This window comes from Carlito syrichta, unplaced genomic scaffold, assembly GCF_000164805.1.
Source record: "Carlito syrichta isolate Samal-C Ts95f unplaced genomic scaffold, Tarsius_syrichta-2.0.1 Scaffold312272, whole genome shotgun sequence".
NCBI classification, from domain to species: Eukaryota; Metazoa; Chordata; class Mammalia; order Primates; family Tarsiidae; genus Carlito; species Carlito syrichta.
In genome coordinates, this window is record NW_007256368.1 from 713,412 (window position 1) to 720,308 (window position 6,897).

The following is a 6,897-nucleotide window of genomic DNA, read 5'->3' on the forward strand; positions in this document are numbered from 1 at the left end:
GTCTCGAACCTGCAGGCTCAGGCAATCCATTCACCTCAGCCTCCCAAAGGCGCGGGATTACAGGCTGAGCCACCAAGCCTGGCTGATTTTCAACTCTTGCCTCTCTCTCTTCCCCTTCCCAAGTTCCCAATGTCTGCTATTCTCATCTTTATGTCTGTGAGGACCCAGTGTTTAGCTGTGGCATATACATGTGAGCATGCAATATTTGGTTTTCTCTTTCTGTGATAATTTGCTTATGCCATTTAAAAAATACAGTATATGAAATACATAAAATACACAGTATGTTAATAGATTGTTTATGTAGAATCCACATGGAGAATCAATGCCATTTCTTCTCTTGGGCTATTTTCCATATCTTACCTAGGGCCACAAGCTTACTTTAAGAGGAAGATTTATTGCTAATTATAAAGTATTTATTATATAACTAGCATTGTCTTGTGTTCATTCACTTGGTATAAATGACAAAAAAAGTCAAAAAAATTTCTTGATTTAGAGACTCCCATGTTTTCACCTAAACATATTGGCCCAATAAAGTCAATAAAATCAATTTTATAAATTTTACAGGCCAGGGGCAGTTGCTCAGCCTGTAATCCCAGCACTTTGAAAGGCCAAGATGAGAGGACTGCAGGAGCCCGGGGATTTTGAGATCAGCCTGGGCAACTTGGTGAGACCTCATCTCTACAATAAATCACAAAAAGAAGTGGGGCATGGTTGTGTGTGTCTGTAGTTCCAGCTCCTTGAAAGGCTGAGGTGGAAGGATCACCTCAGTCCAGCAGGTCGAGGCTGTGGTGGCTGTGAACATACAACTGCATTCCAGCCTGGGCAACAAGAGTGAGATGGCAACTTAAAAAAAAAAAAAAGAATGTACAAAGTGGAAGGAACTATAACTCCAAAATATCTTCAACGATGTTTTCAAGTTGTGAAGAAAAATATGGAATGAACTAATTTTAATATGTAACTACACACATTCACTGTGATGTACATTGCCACAGTGATTTCTAAACACCATTAAATTTCATTTATTGGGGAGGAGGGGGATGGGATTAACAGTAGCAAATATCTGTCTGGGGATGGGGAAACACCTCTTATCAACAGGGTGCCTGAATGAAACGTAATTGTACACCTAACCCTTAACTGTACCCCACAAAACCATAATAAAAAATATTGATTAAAAAAAATTTCATTTATAAAAATTCTTGAAGTTTCTAAGTAGGTCAAGTAAGAATTTCTAGACATGGAACAGTGAGTCCTATATTAGGTCATGTATGAATAATAGGCAAGAAAAAAAGAATTTGTATAATGAGATTCTGAACCAGGAGCCTTTAGATTTTAGTGAATGAAAATTCAATATGGAGCAAAGAAAGTCTGTTTTCAGACTTTAAAATATTTTTGTTCCCTTAAGGTCATTTCCTCCTTAGAAAAGCACACATTCTCACACACAAACTCCACTTCCATGAGTCTGTATCTGATTTATAGGATGAGAGAAGTCTAACTTGTACATAAAAATATAAAATAAGATTATAAACCAGGCTTGGTGGCTCAGCCTGTAATCCCGCGCCTTTGGGAGGCTGAGGTGAGTAGATTACCTGAGCCCGCGGGTCCGAGACTCACCTGGGCAACTTGGCGAGATGTCATCTCTACAGTAAATCAAAAAATTAGCCAGGCATGGTAGCGTGCGCCTATAGTTCCAGCTACTTGGAAGGCTGAGGCAGAAGGATCGCCAGAGCTCAGCAGGTCGAGGTTGCGGTGGCTGGGAGCGGCCACTGCACTCCAGTATGGGCGACAGAGTGAGACTCCAATTCAAAAAAAAAGATTATAAAACACTCAGGTTTCAGAAATCCTTTTATTATGATTATGCTCCTGTGTAATCTCTATTATGACCCAATAACTATTTTATATATATATATACCTTTAATATATATATAAAACCCTTTAATATATATATAAAACCCTTTATATATATATATAAACCTTTAATATATATATAAAACCCTTGGGGAAAAGATTACTAAGACATTAGATCATAAGTTACTTGATACACAATCATCATGATTTCCCTACAATCTTGAACAAGATGGCATTGGTTAAGAGTAGTGGTAGGGGCTGGGCTCGGTGGCTCAGGCTGTAATCCCAGCACTTTGGGAGGCCGAGGTGAATGGATTGCCTGAGACCTTGTCTTTACAATAAATCAAAAATTAGCCAGGTAGCGTGTGCCTATAGTTCCGGCTACTTGGAAGGCTGAGGCGGAAGGATCACTGGAGCCCAGCAGGTTGAGTCTATGGTAGCTGGAAGCATTCCACTGCCTTCTAGCCTGGGTGACAGAGTGAGACTTCAACTCAAAAAAACAAACATACAAAAAGAGTAGTGGTAGGAAAAAAATTTCATTTTGTGCCCAAAAGTCTTTAATGCATTATAAAATATTCTCACACCAGCCTAGGCAACTTGGTGAGAACTCATCAATACAATAAAATAAATTAGTCAGGCCTGGTAACACACACCTGTAGTTCAGGCTACTTAGAAGGCTGAGGGAGAAGGATCTCCTGAGCCCAGCGGGTCAACGCTGGGGTAGCCAAGAGCATGCCACTGCACTCCAGCCTGGGAGGAAAAATGAGACTCTAACACAAAAAAATAAATAAAAAATTATCTTTATTAAAGCAAATTAAAGTCGCATAGTCTAAATAAACATTCCAAAGTTTGCTATTTGATACTAGTAAAAACAGATCACAAACATTTTTGGGTGTGTGATTTCTTTTTGTACAGATGGTCTCCAAATATGTTGTCCGGGATAGCCTTGAACTCTGGGCTGAAGCAATCCTACAACTTTGGTCTGTCAAAGGGTTGGGTTTTACAGGCATGAGCTACCACACTTGCCCAGATTACAAATTTTCAAAAAGCATTTCTGTACTTCTGTTACGGTGATATACGTGAGAGTTCACCTTGCTTCAGTTTTCAAACTGAGGCTAATTATTTGCAACAGGTAAACCTAAGAAATGGGACCATGACCTTCATGTTCAGATGCCTTGTCCTCCATTCCTACACAGATCATGAACGGTGCCCCCATAGATTCATTTTCCAAAGTTCAGAATAGGGGGTCCATCTTGGCTCTTCCACCAGACAGACTAGTTGAGATTACTGCTTGATAATCTACCTTTCAAATGTTCCTAAAATCATTTGGTTTTTTTATGATTCTCATATTTACCTATGAGTTGAATTCTAATTAAAATGTCAGTGTGAAAAATTAGCCGGGCATGGTAGCAGGCACCTGTAGTTCTGGCTACTTGGAAGGCTTAAAGTGGAAGGATTGTTGGAGCCCAACAGATTGATGCTGGGGTGGCCATGAGTGTGCCACTGAACTCCAGTCTGGGCAACTTTAAATTAGTTAACTGAAAGTTGTATACTCAGGTAAGACTTCTATCATCTCTATATTATTAGAGGATAATTTTACTTTTTATTTATTTTTATTCATTTATTTTTTTTAGTTGGAGTATCATTCTGTTGCCCAGACTGGAGTGCAGTGGCCGCTCCCAGCCACCACAGCCTCGACCTGCTGGGCTCCAGCGATCCTTCTACCTTAGCCTTCCGAGTAGCTGGAACTACAGGTGTGCGCTACCATGCCTGGCTCATTTTGATTTATTGTAGAGATGAGGTCTTGCCAAGTTGCCCAGGCAGGTCTCGAATCCGTGGATTCAGGCAATCTACTCACCTCAGTCTCCCAAAGGCACGGGATTACGGGCTGAGCCACCAAGCCTGGCTAGAGAATAATTTTAAAAGATCGTTAGCCCTGGCCAGGCTTGGTGGCTCAGCCTGTAATCCCAGCACTTTGGGAGGCTGAGGCAAGTGGATTGCCTGAGCCTACAGGTTCGAAACCCACCTGGGCAACTTGACGAGACCTAGTCTCTACAGTAAATAAAACAAAATTAGCTGGGCATGGTAGCATACGCCTGTAGTTCCAGCAACTTGGAAGGATGAGGCAGAAGGATCACCAGAGCCCAGCAAGTTGAGGCCGCAGGGGCCAGGAGTGTGCCACTGCACTCCAACCTGGGCGAGGGAGTGAGACTCCAACTAAAAATATATATATGTTGTTAGCCCCTAAGATACTCCATTAAAAAGCCTTTTTTTGAGTCAGGCTTCCACTCTGTCTCCTGGGCTAAAGTAGCACAATAATGGCTCACCATAGTCTCAACCTCCTGGGTTCACACAGTCCTCCCACCTCAGCCTCCCAAGTAGCTGGGATTACAGATATATGTCACCATGCCCGACTTATTTTTTGACATATGTCAAGATGGGATCTCACTATGTTGCTACTATGTGGCAGATCTCAAAACTCCTGGCCTCAATTGATCCTCCCACCTCAGCCTCTCAAAGTGCTGGGATTACAGGCATGAGTTAGTACACCAAGCCTTAAACCTTTAATAAACTGAAAAGTATAGAAGGATTTTCAACATGTTTTGTCTGTATCTGACATTCTTACCACATGATAAATCTTCTGAGGGCAGAAACTCTGTCTGTCATTTACACACTTGCTGTAGTTTGACTGCTCACAGTCATGCTTAAAACTCTGCAAAAGAAAAATAAATGACTGTAAAGTGTTTCAAAAAAATCAAGACAGCCCACAAAATACGTAGCACCTTCTGACCAGTGTAGGGGTGGCGTATTCCTTCCAGAGCAGACAGAGCTGAGCCTGAATGTTCTGGGGTCACAACTCATGAGAGCAAAGGGGCTGACTGTGGGAATACAAAGTAGTGATCAGTACAGAAGTGGTCAACAGCCATCAATGGGGTTTAGGAAGATAGACAAAAATAATGCTAAGATGGAAGAGGGGTTGGGCACAGTGACTTATGCCTGTGATCCCAGCACTGTGGGAGGCTGGGATGGAAGAATCACCCAGCAGGTCAATGCTGTAGTGAGCTGTGGTCATGCCACTGCACTCTAGTCTCACACAGAGTGAGATCCTGTTGCTATTTTTTAAAAAAAGACTGGGTTCATTTGCTCAGTTTGTAACCTTAGTATTCTGGAAGGCCAAGGTGAGTAGTTTTCCAGAGCCTGTGGGTTCAAGAACAGCTCGGACAACTTGACAAGATCTCATCTCTACAATAAATCAAAAATTAGCTGTAGTTCCAGCTACTTGGAAGGCTGAGATGGAAGGCTTGCCAGAGGCTTACCAGGTCAATGCTGGGGTGGCTGTGAGTGTGCTACTGCACTCCAGACTGGGTGACAGAGACTTCAACTCAAAAAAAAAAGATGGAGAGGGTATGATATGATACATAGGTGCCCACTAGGACAAAGATGCTTTGGGTGATTCTTGACTCAGGGAAGAACTGTGGGGAGAGGTTGGCCTGTGAATGTGTTGGACCTGCTGCTTGTGCCTGTAAGGGTCAGGCTATGAGCCCCAAACACATAACATCATAAAATGATGACAATGTTAGATGTAGTAATCCTGTGATTTCATTATTAACTAACACATGTTCCAGATCTTTTCTTTTCTTTCTCTTTTTTCTTTTTTTTGAGTCAGAGTCTCACTTTGTCACCCAGGTTGGAGGACAGTGGCACAAATATAGCCTACCACATCCTTGAGCTCCTGGATTCAAGTGATCCTCCCGCCTCAGCTTCCCAAGTAGATAAGACTATAAGAGCCACAATACTTGGCTAAGTGTGGCTCAAGCTGTCATCCCAGCACTTTGGGAGGCTGAGGCAAGAGGACTGTCTGAGCTCAGGGGTTTGAGACCAACCTGGACAACTTGGTGAAACCTTGTCTCTACAATAAATATTTTTAAAAATTAGCTGGGCGTGGTAGTGTGCCTGTAGTTCAGCTACTTGGAAGGCTGAGACAGAAGGATCACCTGAGCCCAGAAGGTCAAGCCTGTGGTGGCCATGAACATGCCATTGCACTCCAGCCTGGGTGAAAGATTGAGACTCCAACCCAGAAGAAAAAAAAAAATATATATATATATATTTTATTTTATTTTATTTTATTTTTTTTTTGGCAGAGATGAGGTCTCACTATATTGCCCAGGCTGTTATCAAATTCCTGGGCTCAAGCAATCCTCTCACCTCGGACTCTCAAGGTGCTGGGATTACAAGCACAAGACATTGTGCTCTGCTCTGAAGCCTTTCTTTGTGTTGTTCTTGCCATTCCACTTAACGGTCACATCCTCAGAAAAATGGTACTTACCAGCCTATTCACAACCTATCACAGGATGCTGTAGGACCCATGTATCTGGGAGTTTTTACTGTCAGCTCTGCCAACCTGGAATTCATGGAGCTGATTGTGATGGCCTGGAAGATACTCAAGAGACAGGTTGTGCTGTTGCACAGACCCCTGCCCATCCTGTGAACACAGAAAACAAGTTTTCACCCAACATCACTGAGACAATTCAAACCAAAAGCAGCTACTGTCTAGGGGACTCCTTCGGAAAGGATGACCAGAGGTAACTACAGTCAGGAGCTCAGAATCAGGTCTGTGGACTTTAATGTTAGAAGGAAATTCCCCAGGAATCTAACCATGGTCTGAGATAAGATCATTCTGTTGCCAAATTCCTAAAGGCCATGGATCATTTTTCAGTGACAGATATTCCTGTTCAGAGGGAGAGAACCCTGCATGAAAACATGAGGGTTGAGCCAAGCTCGGTGGCTCAGCCTGTAATCCCGTGCCTTTGGGAGGCTGAGGTGAGTGAACTGCCTGAGCCCGCGGCAACTTGGTGAGACCTCATCTCTACAATAAATCAAAAAAAGTAGCCAAGTGTGGTAGTGCACACCTGTAGTTCCAGCTACTTGGGAGGCTGAGGTGGAAGGATCGCCAGAGCCCAGCAGGTCGAGGCTGGGGTGGCTGGGAGTGGCCATTGCACTCCAGTCTGGGTGACAGAGTGAGACTCCAACTCAAAAAAAAAAAGAAAATAT